Source organism: Leptinotarsa decemlineata, unplaced genomic scaffold (assembly GCF_025532065.1).
Source record: "Leptinotarsa decemlineata unplaced genomic scaffold, Ldec_3_MD MMD2_tig00026314_RagTag_RagTag, whole genome shotgun sequence".
NCBI lineage: Eukaryota > Metazoa > Arthropoda > Insecta > Coleoptera > Chrysomelidae > Leptinotarsa > Leptinotarsa decemlineata.
The window spans coordinates 5036433-5057837 of record NW_027412684.1 but is presented as its reverse complement, the minus strand read 5'-3'; positions in this window follow the sequence as shown (position 1 = coordinate 5057837).

Sequence of the window (21405 nt, the reverse complement as noted above, 5' to 3'; positions counted from 1 at the left end):
ATTTCCTAAAAGAACTTTGGAAAGATTTTCAAGGAACTAGTATAAAGATGGGTTTCTAAACAAGTCATACACTACAGAGCCTTTCAGGAAATCTAAATTATCTAATCCAACTTTCTTCTCAAGATTTTCAGGATAACTGTCTACTGATTCGTAAGGAAGAACATGTTTCCCAGAATATGTATCAGAACCATTTCTCAAGCTGCAATCGATACTTTCAAGTGATGAAGGATTTCGTAGAGGGATCGATTCGGCTTTTGCTTCATGAAGCTCTTCCACTTAAAGGTAACCAGAACTACAAGGAGTGCAGCTCATAATTGGGGAGCGAAATTGACTTAAGTCCATTGACCATTTCATTTTCGAAACTCTGTTGTGAAAAGCAATTGATGAACTTTTCTGAAAAATTAGTTTTGTGGTACAAATCCACTTTCAAAATCTGGTTTGGTGCTCTCGAAATCCTAGTGTGTTAGTAGGTTAGAGAATGGTCCTTTTTCAATTCTGCTGTGGATTTGAAATTTTGGTTAAAACTTTGAAAAACTTAAGAATTTCAATTTTGTTATTCTTAGGTATTAAAGTAAAAATCAATGACTTAGCAAAACGGGCGTCGACAAACAATATTTCTGTTCTGGTGAAGAAAAGTAAATTCATCGACTCAATTGAGAGCCTGTGAGCCTAGGATATGGATCTGAATTTTTTATGACCGACAAAAAAACTTTCATTTTCTGTGGTTTTCCAGGCATTCAAAAAAAAACATTCGAAATTATGAGTATTAACTGTCTTCCCATATAATCTCATTCAGTTTGGATTTTTTCTCATTTTTATTGATATTGACAGAGTATTTTCAATTTTTTGTAGCTATGTCTATCAGGTTTAGATTTTCAAATAAGTTTCTTGTGATAGAATGCCTTGTATTAAGTTGTTCAAAAAGTTGTGTACGTTTTGTCTGTAATACTCAATTCTATCTGAATTAGAGACATTTGAATCAGTGCACTTTCACCAACATAACACTAGTCGATTACTTCCGTCAGCATAGAAATTGATCCTGATTCTACCGGTGAGAAAGTTATCGAAGTGCTTCAAAAGATAGTAGTCGGTTGGTGAGAGGTCTGGAGAGGACCTAATTTTCGTACGTTAATTTGTGAAACGTGCGAACATGCGTTGTTGTAGAACTGGATCGAACCTCTTCTGTTGACCAGTACCAGCTTTAGCTGACGCTATATCGATTTACATCGGTATATTACATCGATTTGCCCACAATAGTAATTTGTTCAATACGTTTTAACGTACCTAAAACCACATAGTAGCTGACGCCCAGTTCTTCTACCATCCCAACCATGGTCCTCAAATCCTCGTCCTTGATTGTCGTAGGTTGATTACTTCGGGGCTCATCTCCGAAGCTGAAATGTCCGCCACCCCACGAACCGTTTGTGATGTAGTCCAGTCATTTTAGGGGGTTTACCTAGGAAAGTGGACATACCCAGTTGTATATTCGTATGAATTCTGTATCTTGGCATCATGAAAGTATTCTCAAAATTCACATATGATTCGATGGACGCAACTTCAAAAATTGGGGGGTAAAAGTTCAAAAAACCGACTTTTTGCACGTTTTTTGCCAATATCTCGTTTCCAATAGGTTTTATGCTAATTAAATATATAATCAATATTGTAGAAAATTGAATTCTCTACAACTTTTGTTCCAAACATTTTTTCATACGTTGAATCGTTTTCGAGATAGAGGCCAGCGCGATCGCAAATTAAAAATTATTTGAGATCAACTGGTTGTCCCGATCGAAATCAGCTCATTTGAGGTTTATAAATTATTACTTTATCAATAATTATGAATAATTTTCATTTTTTATTGACAAATACATTATATTTAAATATTTTTTTTCATTTATTATTCATTTTCAATTCAGTATCAATTTATTCAACACTTACCTGCCCGTGTTGTTATAAATTTGTAGAGGAAAAATATATATCACATTATAATTCAAATCTAATCTATAGTAATCATTCTTCAATAAATAAAAATGAATAGAAAAGAAATAAAATTTTAAATAATATTTTTATTAAAAAATCTCTTTTGATACATTTGTGAATGTCAAAATTTAAAAAAACCGATAAAAAAATTGAAAGAATGATGAGTTTTAATTTCAATTTTCTTCTTCTTCATTGTCGTCGTCTTCTCGCAGCTGTAAAAATTCAAGGGCGTTATCATCTTCACCCAGATTCGTTTCCAATGCTTCCATGATTTATGGATCAAAGGATCTATCTTCGTTAACATCGGTCTCATATGGTACAGCATTAAGACAAGCTTGCCCATTACACTGGCCACAAGCTAAAGAGCATTACAACCCCAATTTCCTGCATCCACATCTTGAACCACAACCACTTTTGCAGTTACAGAATATCGTATTGAGTAAGTCATCTGGGGCAGGTGGTAAAATGGTCATGATAGGTTCTAGCAATCCGTTACGCATTGTCCAACCCCATTTCCGGGGTTCCAAGTCATGTCCTAACCAAGTTTGAACTAGGTAATAAACACGAATAAAATGTTGGTGAGCTGTTCCACTTGTTGGTGGGATATTTGATAACTGCACGGGTTTATTGAGCTTTGTTAGCTTGAGATATTGTGCATAACGAAGATGATCGATAGTATCTACAGACTTTGGATGAATGATGAATGAGAGAAACAGCGAATAAACTTCTCTCGTTAATAAGCCAAGCGAGTACTGTGTTGCGACATGTGGTGGGGGCGCCCCGCCCCTTCCGTTCTCGAGGGTTTCATTCTCCATAATTGGCCTGTGAAACTAGTTTTTTCAATACAATGTATTGAAAGTATAAATAATATTTTGTGGTGATTAGCAAAAAAGTGTATTTTTCTTGGGTTTTACAATAATGAGAGAATTTAATAGCTGTTTCATCCAGTAAAATTACAGTTTTTCCCTCGTTTCAATATATTTTAAATGAATGTTTTCTTTTATTGTTCTATCATTAGCTTTGTATGTGTCATTAGTTGGTATTTTTGCTTCAACTATTTTTTTAAACAACAGGCTATTCCGAACATAGTTTATCCTTAACCTATTAGTTCATTCAATTTTCCATATGTTTCTATTTTTCCATTTCAAGTCTGTAATTTTCGAAAGTATGAGCGGTACATCTTCCAATATCTGCTTCATCAGCTTTGAACTATACTGTTGAGATTGGCTAAACGTATGGAATATCTGTTCATCCATCTCCGTACGATTACCCAATACATGATTTCGAAATGAGTTCGCAATAATAAGATGTATCAAAGACATTGTTGTTGAAGATACTTCATTACTTACTCTGGGCATCACTAATTGCCATAACTCAAATCTTCTCAACTAGTCCAGTCCTGATTCTAGCTGTTACATATAATTCAGCCATAGGTTTGGGGGCATATAAAGCATTTAGGAATTCAGGTAGCCTGCCATTCGGTCACCTCAGGACTTCTCATCCTACAATTTTCAAGAAAATGCACATGATTACTTAACTACTATGTTACACGATTTCTGCTGAAGCAAATAAAAGTTAAACGCATAGTGGAATTCCTTGGTTATCATTTGAAACTAATGAAACAATCGAAAAACGTTTTGCAGCTAATTCCATTATTTTATGGCTCATAATTTGTTACCTCCTTTATTCGTGTAATCGATGTTTCGGTAATATAAGTAGTAAAATAGAGGTTACATGGTGAATATTGCAGTAATGCAAGATATTTGTAGTAATAAATGACAAAATCGCATAAGAGTATAGTTCAAGTAAACGATATAGTGCAACCCACCTTTCATCCTTTTAATAATATAATCAGGCAGCTAACTATTTTTGTTATTCAATAATCATTTCTGATTATATAAGAATCACATCATAGTCTCCATGGGAGACAATGATTCAATAAATACTCAGAGTATTTGTTTTCGTTTACCTAGCAAAGGCTTTTGACACGCTCAGTCATGGGCTTTTGTTGGAAAAACTGGAACATCTTGGTATCAGAGGAGTGGTGTTGGATTTGTAAATGGAATTTTGAGTTCGGAGGAGTCGGTTTCATGTGGCGTTCCTCAAGGTACGGTTTTAGGGCCAGTTTTATTCATTATTTATTTAAATTCACTATTGAGACTGAAGTCGTCCGGACTAATTATTTCATTTGATACTGTGATTTTATATGTGGCAGATTCGTGGGATGAAGTTGAAGAATTAGCAGAACGAGATCTGCAGAAAATAACTACATGGTTCAAACATAATTTATTGACAGTGAATGTGGAGAAAACACATATTTTACCATTTGCATCTTACGAATCAAGTATTCCAAAATACAAAAAAATATGTTTGAAGAACCAAGATGTGAAAATGACAAAATCAGTGAAGTATCTGGGGATCTTCATAGATTCCTTCTTGAAATGGGATATTCATATCAAAAATCTAAAAAAGGAAGTGAGATCAAACTTTCATAAATTCTATTTATGTCGTCAAATACTGAATATCACTAAGCTCAAGATCATATATTTTGCTTTGGTCAAATCTCTGCTAGGTTATGGAATTATTGGGTGGGGCGGCGTTAGAAGGATTCACCTCCAACAGTTGGAAGTAGTCCAAAAAACAGTTCTTAAAATAATGTCATCCAAAAAAAGGACTTTTTCAAGCGATCAGTTATTCAAAGATCTGGCTATTACGGATATCCGACAATTATATGTCAAACATTGTGTGAATTTCGTTTGGAATAACCCAATTTATTTTGAAACGATATTTCATACTTATAGAACGAGGGCAATAGTTGCTGTTAATTTTAATATTCCAAAAGCCCACAAATCTGTAGGGCAGAGAACCTTTTCGTATATAGCATGCAGGATATACAATGCATTGTCAGAAAACATCAGAATTAATAATAATAAAATCAGATTGAAGAAAGATATGAAAAAGTGGATTTGCGGAACGGATAGAAACTTTTTTCATATAATTATAGATTATTCTGAATGATGCAACTGATTTTCCTTTATTTTCAGTATTTTAATATTAAATTTCACGAAAAGGATTTGAAGCTTTATATCTTCTATTAATTATCTGCGAGCGCTTTCGACAGCTGGTCGTACTGTCATCTTCTAGGCACTCCTCAAACTGAACTTGTCATCATGTCGTCTGCCTCTTTATACGGTCAAAACGTCTCAACTCAGGTAGTTCCGGTAATTTAGGTAAATTTGCCTGTATTTGTACTGCATCAGGTACTGTTCTTTGTGTTAGATCTTCTCTAGGAATGTGTATGTTTTTGTTCAATATTGTCAAATATAGAAAATAATCATGAAATGATTCAGATTCATTTGAGTAAATATATGAATTGAAAGATATTCCAACCTCACTTCAATATTTTAACACAAGAACACTCAGTATTCAGAATTCCATCTTTTGATATTTCAAGTTCATAGACATCGAAATTGATCCGATCACAGGATATGGAATATAAAACAATCTCCAAATATGCAAACTTGGCACAGATTGCATGCTGTGCATTTTACCTCAGTACAGTGACCGGATCAAAGTCGCAATGTCAGCGTATAATTCTTTATAAATATTGAGGGAGGTCAAGATCATTAACAATTAACAGTTAACAGTCAACAGACAGTATTCATTTGAGTATCGATTGATCATCAGCAATGCAGCACATCTCCTTCTCTTCGATTCTGCTCGGGTGGCAGTATAATGTAAGTTTTTTGATTGTTTTAATGTATTAGTTTTATTAACATTTTGAGTGTGAGTTTATTTAAAGTATTTTTTCCGTTTCTTTTACAATAGATATTTTATTAAGTTTTAAATGAGTTCTTTCATTATTTTGGATGAATGAATGAGTGGGTGAAACAGCAAATGAAAATCCTCTCGTAAATAGCCAAGCGAGAACTGAGTTGCGACAATATATTGAATGTGAGGTCTTGTTGTGTTTTGATTTGTACTTGTTCCTCAATAAGTTATTTATGACTGTTCCTCGATAAGTGATTTATGACTGTTAAATTTAACAGTCATAAATAACTTATTGAGGAACAAGTACAAATCAAAATACAACAAGACCTCACATTCGAAATATTGAACAAAACCATACACATACATACACGTATAAAGAGGCTGACGACAGGATGACAAGATCAGTTTGAGGTTACTGTTTCTTTTTTTTGGGCAAGATCCAAAACTTTTGTAATTTTCAATTTGTATTCATTCGTTTCATCTTTTACATTATATTTTTTGATTAGTTGAATACCCCAGTGACATTCGTACATTTATTGTTTCCTGCTCTCAATAAGCTGTCATGGACATGTTTACTAGAACCTAAATGACTGCTCTGTTTTGTTTGCAATACTGTAAATTATGTAAATTTCAAATGATCTAATCAATCGTTACATAATGTAAAGTTTTTATTTTCATGTTGTTTTTTACCAAGAGTGTTTGTCGTTTGGGAAATTTTATGTTTACAAATCGCGGCAAGTAAAAGGGATTACTAACCTCACTTTCAGTTCCTGATGAAGAGCCGATAAAGACTCGAAAGCTAGAACAGAAAAAAGAGTTCACTTATTTTACCATCCCCTTATTGACTGCATATCCGAAAATTATAAAAGATTCTCCTTATCATAATAACTATAAAACAAAACTTCAAGTAGTTGGTTTTTGGTATAATAATCTTCAAAATACAAACTGTTATCAATTAAAAACTTTCTATTTCAACTTTCCTCAAATTTTTATTCGGTACTTTGATGAGCTGTCGCGAATGATGGGAAGCGTTGTCAAAAACTATTACACTATTCGCATCCAAATTTGTAATCAATATTAGCTTCCATGTTCTTATAATAGTCAATATAGCAGCCTTCAAGTTTTGTTCCACATGCATAATGCACAATGATTTGTCGTGATCCTTTGTTTGCAGGCATGTTAGGAGTACATATTCTCGAATTATTAGTCGACCCTTTCGTAACTGTGTCGTGAGCGTCATACCAAGTTTCGTCCAAATAGAAAATTTGCCGTTGTTTTCGTCTATACTTAGTTATTTGTCCTAAGTATTTGTTAGGCAATTCCACTATTCTTCTGCTTTCCATAACTGCTTGACGTTTGTTCATTATTTTGAATCTAAATCCTGGTTTCTTTACTCAATTCTGAAGAGTTTCGTCACAGCAGCTCACGTTATGGCCAGAAGTATTATGATTTCAGTTGTAGGAATCTCATTGCTATTTAACAGTCGTATATTGTTTTTTCAATGACTTTATTAGATGAACATCTAAAGGTTCTGGTAATCCTGTATCACATCGCGTCTTGCGTTCTTAAGGTTTGTTTTGACTATTTTACCTACAGTTGAAAAAGGAATATCAGATCTGACGTTGCTTGTAATAGTTTTTTCCCTCGAAACCAAACTTGAGATGTAGATTCTTATAAACATTGAAATACACTCTCTGTGTTTCAATATTCAAATGCATCCGAATCTTATTCACGGGTATTTTTTTCGCATTGTTCACCATCGCTATTTGAACAGATAACAAAAATTTTAGGTAATTATAACAGCACCAATATTGAATTTCAACACTCAAATCGCGATCAGTTTCTGAACTGAACACGATAGCAATTACCTTCCCTGCATTTCCTGATTTCTATTCGTCACCGTAACATGACTCCAAATTCATAAAAATCGGTTAGTAAAAATTATTCAATACAAACTGCCAATTCTACAGTCCACGTGGACTAGTTCGCAGCCGGTCCATTCCTATATATTGGTTTTTTGGCCTTTGAGAGTGCCGTCAACTTCAAATGTGCAGAATATCGATTACTTCGACGATACCAGCCAGCTCAATTTTGATCTCATTAAGACGCGTGAACAGTTATGGTAACAGAGGAAATAAATTAAAAAAAGAACAATGGCAATAATCTCATTATAATGAAGCTGAAATGTTATCACAATCTGTTATTGTTCGACCGGTGAAAAAGTAGCACTTTGATCAGAATGGCTAATATTCCGGGTAAATTAGATTATTGAATGAAATGACTTCAACCGGCAATAATTGTATGTATTCATTTACCTATCATGTATGTTTGATCTTATCAAATCTCACAACTGAATTTCAAGTGACCTCATTCTATATCCAATATGGCGGATTACCTGGACTGACGGACCAGATTTCTTTATGCACCTCCATGATATGAGTATAAAATGAGAAAGTTTACTGATATAAATATGAAGAAGGAAATTACTTCACTTTAAATCTGATGTGGGAAACTGCTCAGTATTTTGGACCGGTTATATTTCATGCACTGTCATACTATGGGTAACAGATGGAAGGGTTTGCAGAAAGTGAAAGAAAAATAACTTAACGTCCCTTTGAACCCAATATGGCGTACGCCTAAAGGTGCTCTCCCATGATATGGATATCCAATGGAAGGGTTCAAAGGAAAAATTCAAAATGGCCATACCATTTTTGAAGAGTTATATTTCGAAAAAGATTAGGTATAGTTTGGTGGTCGAACAAATATTGTAGGGATTGATTGACTATGCAACAATGACACAATAAATGAAAAGAATAGATAGACTGAGTCCAACAATTTCAATTCCGATTCATTCAACTCAATTGTGAGGTACAACTATACATATGAAATAATCCATATTACATTCTGAATGAGTAAATGACACCTAAGCATAGAAATGCCTGTATTGTGCGTATTCACTCATTCATGAACAAAATTTGAAGTGTACAATAAATATTAATCTGACATTTAGTGAATAGTACACACTAGTAGAAAATAAATGAATAGATAGAAAACGTAGAAAGAGGGGATAAACATGGAAAGAGGGGATGTCTGGAAAAAAGCAGTGGTTTATCGAAGCAGTGTTAGCAGCTATATTGATTTTTTCTTCAAGAAATATTAATTGTTACTGGTTTTCGATAAGATGTTGTTTTACGACAGTTATGAATTTAGTTTTATTATTTATTATTGAATTCATTTATATTATTGATATTCTTCAGGTTTAATGTTGAATAGTTTTGGACCAAAGAAAAAGACGAATCTCTACGTATGACTTTTTCTGCCAATTGTTATTTAGATATTTAAGTTTTCTGACAATCTTGTGGATCTGGGTATATTAGTTCTATATACCCAGATCAAACACTGGTAGCTGTACAGACATCTTATATTTCATAAATTTGTTTCCTTGTAAAGTTTTTCCATTGAGAAGCGCCAATTCTTTTTTCAATATTGGAAATATTGGCTAGCAAACAAGAGATCAAAAATGCTATCGAAGCAAGTGAATTTAGATTGCTGTTGAAAATAGAATCCTATAGTGAAAAAATTGGGAAGCTGGTGAAAGAAAACACGGAGCTTAAACAACGGATAGAGTTATTGGACAGAAACAGCAGGAAGAATAATACAGTAGTGTTTGGATTGATGGAAAGTGAAGAAGGATCCTCGGTAGAAAATGTATGCATCCAAATGAATTCCAAACTTGGTGTAGAATTGACTAAAACTGATATAAGTAACATCTATCCACTGGGTAAATCAAGCAATCGCCCACTCAAAATTGAACTTCTATCAACTCTCACAAAGAATAATATATCACGAAATTGCAAAAAACTCAAAGGTACGAACATATCTATATCAGCCGATTTGACGAAAAAGCATCAAGAAACGAATAAGATATTGAGGGAATACCTGAAGGAATTACGTGAAAGTGGAGAACAAGGCTACTACATAAGGGGAGAAAAGCTCTATAGAAACAATATAGGATACACAGCGGAAGATATTTTAGAGATTAAAAGGAACACTGAATCACCAGAATACCCGAAAGCCATAAGTGCATCAGAAACTCCAACAAGACCATCCGCAGAGAGAGCTAGATAAAAAGAGAAGGAATCAAGAAAAACTGCAAAGAAGATAGGAGAGGAAACAAAAGAGGTGAAAAATAAAAACGCGACTAACAGCCATATTGACAGCAGTTTCACGCAAAGGAGACCGGAAACCAGAGAAAGAAAAAATTCAGCAAAAGAAATTCAAACGAGAGCTACCCAGAAAAACTCAAAGTAGGTAACAATATATCTCGAGTTATATTTTGTCATTGGTGAATATTACTGAAAATATGAATGAATATCTCAGAGACTTCCATATTGAAACAGTTGAAGCGAAAATAATTGAAGATGTCTCACAATTAATGAAACTTGAAAATACTAGGGTAGATATCAAAATACTTTACACTAACATAAGGAGCGTGAATGAGAATCTTGACCAAATGAAAGTAGTACTAGAAGAAATCAAACATATATTTGACATAATAATTCTATCTGAGACTTGGCAATTCTATATCTAGAGATATAAATCTATATAATGTGACTCATTTACAATCATGGTAAAGTGTACCAAAATGATGGAGTTATTGTAGTTATTGAAAATAATTTATATTTCACTCATGTTATAATACATTTATCAAATGGAATCAAAATTATACAGCTGAAAGTTGAACCTCACATTCAAAATATACATTTAACATCTATTAACAGATCACCATCTATATCAACTAATAATTTCATTGAAAGTTTGTCAGAATTTTTAGAATCTTGTGAAGATAACAATATTAACTATCATATTCTGATAGGAGATATCAATATTAATATAATGGAGAATGATGACATCACAAATAACTATCTAACGCTCAGTACTCATGGATTGATATCTTATATAAATTCGGTAACAAGGATTAATTCTGGTACTTGTATAGATCATTGTTTCGTAAAAGATACCTCAAATAACTATAAATACAATTCATTCGTCCTTGAAACAGATATAACTTCTCACTTCTTTATTGCACTACAAATCATTTCACCTGAAATAAAGAAAAAATCATTTGATTTATTGAAATATGAAAAATTTATTGATAACAAAAAACTAAAATAAAACTTATGCGAGGAAAATTGGCTGGATATATACTCGATAGATGACATTGAGCTTGCTACTCAAATATTGATTCAAAAAACCAACAATATCGTGGAAAAAAGCACAAACACAATTAAAGTTAGTAGGAAAAACATGAAAAGGAATCTGTGGATTACTGATGGTATACTGAAGTCCATTGAAGAAAAAACTAACCTTTATATAACAATGAAAGGCAACCCAACAGAAAGAAATTAAATAAAATATAAACAGTACAAAAATAAACTGAAAAAAATAACAGAGGAAGCCAAAATAAATTTTTATCGAAACAAAATTGAAAGTAATAAAGGAGAATCCTCTAAACTGTGGAAAATTATTGATGAAATGACAAATAAAGGGAGTAACGAGATTACAATCGAAGGAATTCAATCTAATGATGGTTCTATGATTACTGACCAGAAAAAAATTGCTAACAAATTTGTTGAACAAAATTATGCAACTCGCCACAAAATGAATTCAACCTATGTACCAAAATCAGAGAAAAATACTTTACAAAAGTGTTATACTTACTTAGCTCCTCGGCTGTATAATCTTATTCCAGCACATATCAAAACTATCTTTGGCATAAATATGTTCAAAAATAAGCTTAAAGCTTGGATCTCAGGTTTGCCTACAGCACAGATACACCAATATAATGATGTGAAAAATACTTATTACTACAATGTATAAATGTCTGTAGAAGATGTTTGTGATTAGAGTTATGTAATCTTTAGGTCAACTTCTCCATGGTTTGTTTGTTTTTATCATTAAAAAAATAGGGTATTTGTTTGATTGATGTGTGAGTGATGTTCGATGTAATTTATCTATAGCGATTGTTTAATTATAGGTATAACCTAAATGTTTTATTTATATCAACTATATGTAATTTTGATGTGAAATCTGTATATAATTTTTCTAGTGCTAAATATTTCTATATATATATTGACTATATATGATTTTAATGTAATATCTGTATACAATTTTTCAAGTACTTTTTTTGTTCATACCGAAAAAAACTTAATTTTTTATATTTCATTCATTATAATCTATTGTATATTAAAATGATATAGCCAACGCACAGGTTTATCCTTCTGTGGGAACTACATTTATATACTTATTAACTAAGATTATTGTGTATTTCAAATTGAATGGCAAATAAATATTATTATTATTATTATATCGTTTTCAGTAGCGAGTTTTATACCGATTGTAAGTGATGCAGCGTATTGTTGAAAGTACCACCCCATACAATATCGAATAGTTTATTCTGCTAGAGAGCTATACACTGTTAGCAAGGACGAAAACTTGTGATTGCGAACTGTGAAATACTAGCGAAACGTTTTTGAAAACAAGCTCCCATTAACATGGTCTGAAAAACTAGAAAATAAACTCATTTTATTATTACATATTAGTATTACACAATTCATATGTTGCAAAATTTACCTGTGTGGATAAAGAAGAATACAACATGATATTAGATTTTCACATACCTAATTAGTTCGATAAAAATATGAATCTTGCAATTAACTTTCAGTCATATAAATTGTGTGATGAGGTATTTCATGGGTTTGATATGTAGTGAAGTTTTTTTTTCAGAGAATGTGAATAGAAGTTTGTTTTAGTATGACGAATTATCCTCCATTATGTTATTCACTACGAAAAAGCCATTGCGATAGCGAAACATGTCGTGATATTTTTGAAAATGAAGCTTGTGAAGATCAAATCGTTAAGAGAAGTTTCTCAAACTAAACGGTCCATTACCAGCTTCTCTATAGAAGATCAGGTGTTATTGGGTCCTGGTTAAATGAATGTGAATTCCGGTAGATCAAGATTCGAAAATAATTGGTGATAATTTAGAATATGAAAAATATACTCATTCAATTCAATCAAAAATAGATACTGATTCGATTAGATATCAATTCCCAGAAAGCTTTTAATTTGTGATATTTTTGGAAGCTTTACTTGACTTTGTTATTCGAGTCAGTTATTTGAAATTTATTCAAGAGATTAATGAAATTCAATCACATTTTTTCAACACAAGAAAGGTTTATTATTATAATCTCGTTTCCGTATATCGAAAGATCAGACACATTATCAGAAATGTTTCGATCTTGGAAGAACTTATCTTTTAAATAATATTAAACTATTTGTTGATATTTGAGACTGAATTCGACTTTTTTTTTGGTGGAAGTCATGCGGTTATCCTGTTAACTCACAAAATACATACTGAAATAGAGGAGGGCTAGGTATTCAAACGGATAAAATCATGGATTTTTCCATTGGGTTTCATGCATGTGGATATTTCAATGTCAGAAGTTCATTAACCTCTCTAAATTGTGCTTTAATGAGTATGCAAATTCATTTGAAATATTTTTCTTCTTTAACAAGTTCTTTTTATTAATGGTTTTCAGATTTTTCTGAGTATTATTTGTTTTTCGAAGAGTTTTTTTGACTTGGGTATTTCCCACTAGAGTACCGTGAGTATATGCTGTTGTATTTGGTTTGATTTCCATTCTATTCCATCTGTATATAAACATTGATTTTGTCATAAATTTTATGACTGCACACAGCAATTATTAGCAGTCAGAGGCTCAGAAGATGAGAAAGCAGATCGACACCATTGTTTACTAACTTTTTCTTTTTTATTTCTCCAGTGGTCTCGTTTTTTCGGACTAGTTGTTTGGAGTAGCGGTCGACGATCGGAGTATATTACAGAACAAAATGAATGATTGTTAATCGTTGATCTTAATGAGTTGAAATGCCATACCTAAATCAATCTGGGGTTGCAGTGTTCGGCTACTGTGGTCGTAGATTCGTCGAAGAGATTTGACCAGCTTGAAATCGAATAGGCCCGTTTCGATTAAAAATATAACACCATACCATGACGCAACTGAATTCGACTTCCATTTATAGTAGGAGTTTTGTCATTAATTATGACACGCTAGGTTATTGTTTGTTATGGGTACCAATATTTGTACAGGGTGATCTGATCCTTTATGTCAATGTGTCGTAAAAGAAAAATGAATATTTCGATTTTCTCGTATGAATTGTTAGCATCCTGAAGTAGTATAAATAATTCTCTTACATTGGAACATCAAGAGTAGGTGGAAAACTGACATAATTTACTTAAAAAAGTCATATGGTAAACAATCAATTTCGTTCATAGGAACTCTCCTGGAAGCTCAAACCTTCAACGTAATGGGTTAGAGATAACACCATATAAAATCACTACATTCGTATTTGCGTCCTATCAACTTCTGAATAAAATACAATCGAGGGCACCATTTTCGCTTTCGGATTGCTGCAAATCATCCCGGTTCCAAAATTTGTTGATTTCAATGTCCACAATATCAACTTACTGAATTTTTATGAATAAATATTCAGTGGATATGAAAACCCAGGAGTTTTCTAATTAAGAGCCTCACTCAGATCATAAAGAAGCATACAAGCATTTCTGATCGAGATTGAAAATGTGCCAGTCGTGTGCAAAACTTAAAAACTAGTTGCAGCCACTATACAGTCGCTGGGAAGGTTCCATTGGTATTGTGTGATCATAAACTCATTTCAGTTCATCATTGAGTGAATTACTAATATGTATTTCATACCAACCGTAATCATGCAAAATTGCAATGAAAGGATTGCTGGATGATGAGATCTTGCAGAATATCAGTACCGATCGTTGTGCTTCTGAAGTAATTGAAGTTCTAGGGAGCCGATTGACTTTTTCTCTTATTCCCACTTTCCGGAAAACACATCGGCCCCATTCCTTCAATTTTGTACATCAGTGTATCACATTTTTCAGATGTCCTCTCGATGACAAGTGTGCAGCAAGTAGCCCTGTAACTGTTCTGAGCGGATCCTTACTCTGTTGAATCAGTTATTCTGCTTTATTTTTCTCGGCCGGTTCTTTTGAAAGGGTTTTTCTGTGTGTGATTCCGGGTGCATTTTTCCAGTAGTCTACCAGATCTGATTTCTTACAAATGACTCTAATACCCTTCACGGCTGGTTTGAAGCTCATATATAGCTCCGCAGCTTATATATAGAGTCCATGACACGTGGCTAGCCCACTCATCTGCTTTCACATTACCTGTGAGACCTGAGTATCATGGCACCCAGTACACAGTCAATCTATTCCATTCCGACACTTTTATAAGTTCTTCACAACATTTCCAGATCAGTCTCGATGTCACTTTTTGGTTCATCAATGCGTGCAACCTGGAAATTGTGTAACCTGGCTGTCTGTGAATATTGATCCCCTCATTCCGTTGTGCCCTAAAATTATTGTTCCATCCGCATTTCAAGATCGTATACACTCCAGCCTGTAAGAGTTATCTTCATTAAACAAGGTGGTGAAAAATGCGAATTTACCCCATAGTAAATTCCAGATCCTATCCCATGTTCGGTATACCAGATATTCTGAACCATGGTTGAACAAACGTTATGAGAAAGCTGTCGCTTCTAGCAAACTCACCCACTGACAATGGTGTGAAAATCTTAGTGTTGAAAAACTTTTGGGTTTGTTGATGATAGCAATGAATGAAAACTGATAATGAACGAAAGTAATGATCTACACAGCAAGATATTTAGGAATAAACTGCTTGTCGGTAAATGTGGCGAAACCCGATACGACGCCAAGATACACAATTCCTCTAGTTGCTTCCAGAAACGTGAATCACTATTTGGAACTGCAAAGTTATCCGCACCCCACCAACTCACATCGGACCTTCTTCAAAATATTGCTCAGATTTATACTCCCATGAGAATTGTTCGACTACAGCTACCCATTGGTTCGTGATTCAACTCAGTAATGCTCAAACTGAACTTTTCAAGAACTTTCTGATTTTGAGAACGGTATTTTCCAGAAATGAAATTTTCGAGATTATTACTTCAAATTGATAAAATCTTCAGCGATCTGGATATAATACTCATCACCACTTTAGCACAGGCACCGTTTTTTAAAAATTTTGAAAATTTTACTGCAGTGGTTGTGCATCTCCATAGGAAAATTATCGAAATGGTACAAATTCGTGTCAGCTTTTGTAATTGAGAAGAAAAGTGCCTTTCTCAACATATTATGCACACTCAATTTAAAACCGTGACCAGATTTTAGCATTAAGTTGTTACACCAAAATGAAAGAAGATATTTTCGTTGGACCTATTTTTTCTTCACTACTAGGGAATCGTTTGACTTCTCTTCTCCCAAGTATGTGGAAATACTGCAATCTTAGAGGGTGATTGTTTCTCACTCCCATCTTTTTCCTGGAATACATTTCAACAATTTTGTTCCCTCTACTAGTTGGTGTAGGTCATTTGCTGCATGTGTGTCATATTCTTCAGGCCATATTTTGGGATGTCCTCTTGTGATGCGATCCACTACATCCGCATAAAATATGACGAGCTGCCTCTGTTCCTTTTGATGCGTTAACTGCAGTTAAGATTTCCTTTGAACCACTCCAAGTATACCCTTTTAATGCACACTTCACAGTGAGTGACCCTGTAATTGTTGTGAGTAGGTACATGTTTTGTTGAAGCAGTTCTGCAAATCTCTTCTTCAGCAGTCCCTCCAGGTATGAACACTTTTCTATGTTTAATCATGGATATTTTGTCTTTTGGTTTCTCATAGACCCACTTTTGAATCTGATTCCGCACCAAAAAGGTTGGTACCTCCACAGCTGGTTCAGTGCCTATATATGGAGTAGATGATTCGTGGCTAGTACCCTCACTAGTTTTTCCGTTGCTCATAATTCCTGAGTGTCCTATCAGCCAGTATTTCCGAGATAAAATCTATAATTCCCCCACATCTCGTGTAAACGAAGGTAGATTTATTGCCTAGATTTGGAAAGTCTGAATTGTTTTCCATAATGAACTTGTATAGCAAATGATCACCTAGTTCACTTATAGCAGTGTTGGGGTAGATTTTTTCAAACTGCCAATACAGCTGTGAATTCATATTGTTGGAAAATGAGAGAGCACCACCTATCAGATGATGAAATAAAGTCAATTATTCATGATTTTCATTCGTTATTATGGAATAACAGACAATTTCACACTGTTCTGTAATACATTGTACGTGAAGCAGTGGCGAATATCATTTGAATCTTCTGATAATCAATTTGCAAGACTTGCACCGTAACGAATAACAAAGCACCAACAACAACGACATTTCCACAAGTCACTGCCTTTTCATAAAGGATAATTCAGTAGAAAACAGTTCAGCATAAAACAAAGTTAATTTTGATGGGCTCGAAATGTGGGAATCAGTGAAGTAGCTCGAAATGTAGATAATGGGTTTAAAAAACATAAAAAGTTATGTGCTGTGTAGATTGACTTGACATTCTGACTGTATTTTCAAAAGGCAATGTTTTCTTTGGGTATTTAGGCAACCCCAGAATATTTTGGGCAAATTTGATGGTTTGAGGGTTATCATAATAGCAGATTTACATTTTTTTTTACAATATAATAGATGTATGTATTCGAGAGACAGTAATGATGGAAAAATTGAAAAACGCATGAGTGAAAAAAGACTGTTTAACGGCTCGCTTCTGATTTAAACATAAAAAACCAATTTAATTCCTAATTAACGAGAAACAGTCTTGGAACTCTGAAGAGCAAATCAGAGGTCACCATTTTCACTAGACATAACTTACAATCAGATTACAGAGTGAGAATTATGAAATTGAATCCGAAATTAATTATTTGGGGTTGATAATAAAAAGGGAACTTACATGGAAATCCCATGTGATTTTCATGATAGACAAATGCAAGAAAAGTTTAATTTTTTGAAGACCGTAATGAAAACTTGATGCCCTTCTTCCTTTTTTGTGGTTTAAGGCTGTGAAATAATTCTTTTTTTTTTTTTTAGAATCTACTTAAAACCTCATTGATCGTCGTCCGCATACTCATTTATGTATATTTGTCATTTGAGAGTAGCATTGTTGTTCAGTGTGGTTGGTTGGTGCTTTTTATTTTGAGACAAAACACAAGCACTACAGAAAAATACTTATGACGCTCTAAGAGCCTTGCCTGTGCGAAAGTGACAATTCACGTTGGATTTGCATCGCTGGAGATTCAATTCATTTGAAAAAACATTCTCAAGAAGTTTATTACACAAAAAAAGTGAAGTTCGAGGAGCGCTGAGATGAAACTCAAAACGATAAACACTCACAGAATGTCGCGTATTTCTGATAAGTACCGCTCTTGGTGTAATAAAATGTGCCAAGTCACTTGAACACCACCCGTGAAAGTATCTATGAAAAAGTGACAAATTGCCAACCTTTCTTCGATGTTCCAGACTATCAAGGTTTGAAGTGATGTAAGTTCCTCTAATCAGGAAGATGACTCGTTTCTAGATGGAATCCAGCAGCTTTAGGCTATGTTTAGAGGCCGAGCTCCATACATGAGAACAATACTCTAAAGAAGGTCTGATCTGAGCTTTATAAAGCATCAAAAGTTGCTGAAGTGTGTACAGTTTTCTGGTTTGTAACATTGTTTCAAACCAGTATTTGAGAAGCAGCCTTTGCAATTTCAGCGATGCCAAGACATATAGGTGTACATTTCCATCCCCAAGAAACTCATCGAAACAGAAAGCAGAATCGTCGGTCCTGCCATTATTATATTCCATTCGGGGTCATTCATCTTTTTGGAGAAAACCTTTGCCTGAGTTTTCGTGGCATTGAATTGAACTTAGATACCCCAGTCCGAAATTACCTCTAGATCCTCATCAAGATATACCTCTTGCAGTCGGTGAAGATGTACACCCAAATAAAATGAGGAAACAAGTGTGCTGTCGTCAGCGAAGCAATATTTTGGATTATTTGTTTTTTCCAATAAGTCGTTGATATACAATGAAATGAGGGCTGGAGACGATGTGGATCCCTGGGGATCCACATCGAGAGACCACTTGAGGTCGGCCACTTGAAGGGAAAGTTTTATCAGGAAGCTGAAGAGACTTCTAACGACTGATGTCTTCTCTCAGAATTTGATTGAATGCTGTCAATTTCAATGATCGATATTATTTCTCCTGCTTGGCTTTGTTCCAGGCAGATATTGCTCTCCTTATTCATAGATTCCTACTTCGTATAACGTGAGGTCTTGATATTTCCAGCAGTCTACTGTGATGCATCTTCCTGGACAATTCAAATCGTTTTGATGTTCATTTCATCGAGCTGAAATGTACTGTCGAAAGCACGATTCAGGTTGTATACCACTTGAAAATCAAAATAAGTTGTGATTGGATGACTCGAATGAAGATTCCATGATTCGTTTGGAATAACTTGTTGGGATTGGATTCAGAAGACTGAAACATTTCACACAACTGACTCAATTCAGTTATGGTTTGTAGTAGCATCTAATTCATTTCTTTGGTATTGCTTCGTTTGACGAATTCACTTTCGAATTGCATTTTCATCAATATATACTGAATTGGAAGCTGCTCTAGCGCATCTTTCAATTCAGTATGTATCGTTATGTGTCGACCTAGCCTCATAAATTACCTCACCAATGTACACAATGTATAATGTTCATTAGTGTTTCATTTTTCCAGAGCTTCGACGAACCTTTGGCTAGCTATGGGGCAAGAAAAAGAAGCCAAGTGTGAAAAATATTCACACTTGCCTTCTTTTTATTTTAAATACAGCTGTTGGCTGTTGCCTAAACTTGTCTCTTGATTCTAGTTGTTCGATTGTATTTTATATTTTTTTTCTGGAATATTTGAAATGTGACAGTACAAAATATAATCCAAAGAAATAACTTTATATGATTTTATATAATATTTGAAATCTCTATATAGATGTTTATTTGATATTATTTGAACAAGACTTTTGGTGCGAGTATCAATGTTTCTTGTGGTTTCTGGATATTAAATCCTCCGCAGTCTGAAAAAAGCGAAACTGAAACAATAGAAAATCTACTAACGTATGATTAAAACCAATCTGAACCCTTCACCCTTAAAATGTATTAATACGCAGATTCTCTATTTTTTTTAGATTGTGAGTGGATGAATACTCCAAAAACAGCGAAAAACAATGCTTATTCGATTTTTATGAAAAAGTTCATAATTCTTGTTTTTGCTTCCTTCCCTTCTTTGCTGAAATAACCGTCGCGCCACTGTGGATGATTCGCCACTAGTCCGATACCAAACAATTAATCATTGAACAATTGATTGAAAATTAATCAAAATTGTAACTAGACAGGTGATTGCTTATGAGCGTTCACACCATAGGCGTCAAATTAGTTGTTGAGAATGAGTTCTTTGTGATAATTGTGCTATAATAAGTCCATGTTTTTTTCATATTTCGCTCATCGGCTTTTGTTTTCCTGTTTACTTTGTGGTAATGAAGAGTCAGGAGTTCTTCGAACGTGTTTCTTGGATGTACATTGTTCAGCAAAATGAGTTCAAATCCAATCATCAACTTAGTTATGAGTCGAAGTTTTTTACCTCTTATGGAAAATGGTTTTCACAGTTGGATATTAAGTAACTCTCCTGAACTTTTAAACTTTCATAGTATAAAATGATACACCATATTGAAAATCGAATTAATTGTATAGGGTCTTTCATTAAGCGTTTCATACCTTTAAATTTAAATAAAACAAAGTGTATGTGAGATATCTTCGACATTTTTTATTCGTTTTAAAGACTTATTGATGCCATTATATGTGGAATATAACTTCAAATGTCCGTCACGGCTTCTCTAGGTAGAGCGCATCCGAAAAGTCCAATAATCTGGCGCATGAATCAGCTGAATTAGACCGATGGCATGCGTTATGTTGGCTTTAAGGACCGCTGTGGTTTGTGGCTCATTTGCATACACCTGCGATTTAGGAAAACCTCCCAAAAAAAGTCTAACGGAGTCAAATCCTACGATCTTGTTGGCCAGTTCACATCACCTCCACGTGAGATGATCATGCATTCAAATCGCTCGCGCAGAATATCCAATGTAGCTTGAGCTGTGTGGCTTGTAGCGGCGTACTATTGAAATCACACATGTCGTTGGTATCTAGATCATTCAGGTCAGGCGAAAGAAAGTTGGTAATCATCAACCTGCAGTACTCGCCGTTGACACTGATGGTCAAAATCTTTATCAAAGAAACATGGACCGATGATCCCGCCCAAAATCTACAAGAAAACGTGACTTTTTCGAAATACAGTCGACAATTTGGTTTGTTCACGTACCCATTCATCCAGGAAGGGGCCTCATCGCTAAAGATGATTTTTGGATTAAGCTTAGGGTCAGTTACCAACTGCTTCAGAGATCATTCAGCGAACACATGTCGTTTTCTATAATCGTTTACCTCCAGTTCCTGGGTCAGTTGAATTTTGAACGGGTACAGGCCCAGGTCACGACGTAGATTTTGCCAAGTTGTAGTCTGCGAAATGCCGAGTTTTTGTGAGCGACGGAAAATCGACTGCCTTATATTCTCTAGCACGCTCTCACAGACAGTGGCGATGTTTTCGGTAGATCTTGAGTT